This window comes from Corvus brachyrhynchos, unplaced genomic scaffold (genome assembly GCF_000691975.1).
Source record: "Corvus brachyrhynchos isolate BGI_N302 unplaced genomic scaffold, ASM69197v1 scaffold10, whole genome shotgun sequence".
Classification (NCBI taxonomy): domain Eukaryota; kingdom Metazoa; phylum Chordata; class Aves; order Passeriformes; family Corvidae; genus Corvus; species Corvus brachyrhynchos.
The window spans coordinates 10,568,882-10,570,493 of record NW_008236180.1 but is presented as its reverse complement, the minus strand read 5'-3'; positions in this window follow the sequence as shown (position 1 = coordinate 10,570,493).

The window sequence follows — 1,612 nt, the reverse complement described above, 5'->3', positions numbered from 1 at the left end:
TTGCAAATTCATTTCAGATGCCTAAATTTTGTATAGAGTGATATTTCTAGTACAGGGCACCCTGTACTAGAAACGGAGAGTGGCATATATTGTATTTTCAGATTATACTGTTTGTGTAAAACTATTTCCTACGAGATTGGCATTTGGCATGGATGACTGTCCGTCTCTTTTGGTTTAAAATAATGATGACGGTCGTGCCATGCGTAATAGGAATTGCTAAAAAGATATGAGTTCCCAAACCACTTACGTTCTGCTGAAACTTGAGCTTGCCTATAACCAAACCTCACCTTATGAGAGTGTGCCATCCACCAGCTCTGTGTTCTTCATCTGCCACTGACAGAGAGCTCACTGTAACTGAGGCCTAGTATTGACTCTTGGCTCTTTGAAATCCAAACCATAACCTCAGTGTAGCCCTACACCTAGGAATTCAGATACTATGAATCTATAGTATATGATTTCAAATCTATGATTTGAAAAACAGGGGGTTTGCCTGATAGACAGATTTTTTAAAATCTCCATTAAACCATCTGTTCAATCTGTTTTCTAAAAACTAGCCTGTATCCATTTGCTTCTCCCCTGAGAACTAATCCTGTCCCACAATAAGAACCCTAAAATCAGAACTGATAATTTGGCTGACAATACATGAAAAGCTCTGCTGCTTAATTAGTTCTGCAATGCTACTGACAGTAATTACAGCCTCCTTTTGTGTCAATAACTAAGTCAGCAACCCTCAAAAAAGATTCAGGGCCTTATTTGTCTTTTAGCTATGTCACTTCTGTATCACTGTAATTTCAGTGATAACAGTAGAATTACCCTTCATCTACAGGAGTGTAAGTGAAAGGAGAATCACATGTCCAGACGTACATTGGGGGGTTGGGTTTGCAGGCACATTTCTGACTGGGAGCATTTTTTAAAAATCTGTATCTAAAAATACAAGCACGGGTAAATTTTCCCTGGGACATAATACTAGACTATTGCTTTGCACAGGTGTTTGGAGCCCTTGTTAATGGTTTTGGGGACAAAAATTGCAGTTCTTCACAAATCGACACTAAGGGTTCATTAATGACATTTTAAAGAGTTAGTCCTGCTGTTTGAAAAAAAGGAAGCAAAACTGCAACCTAGAGAATCGAATGTGCTCCTGTGTTCTCTGTTAGATGTGGCCGTCTGAATTTGAAGGAGACTTCTGTGGAACTTCGTGGAAGAGACGGCTGCGTGCAGTGATGGTTAATAGGCTGAGGAGGGTGTCGATAGAGTAAATACAGATTATTGCTACAGATTGTGCTGGAGTCCAGAACTGGATTTCGGGTGTAAGGTGCTTTACCACCTAGGCAGAAGGTAAAGGGAGAAGATACAATTAGGTATAAGGTTATTAAAGGAGGGTTAATTTCTGTACCTGGAAATTTTATTTTTAGTGAGTCCTTTTTAATATACGGCTTTGGCTCTTTCACATGTGTTCTCTCTCCATGCCTCGTTACAGGACTGTGTGAGAGTTAACAGGGATAATGGGAATGGGGAGATACTTCGATTAGAAGCATTACAAACCCGAGTATTCCACCAATGCGACCCCTCCGTCAGCAAAGCACAGCTCCCCTCCCTCACGGAGGGCGGCCCT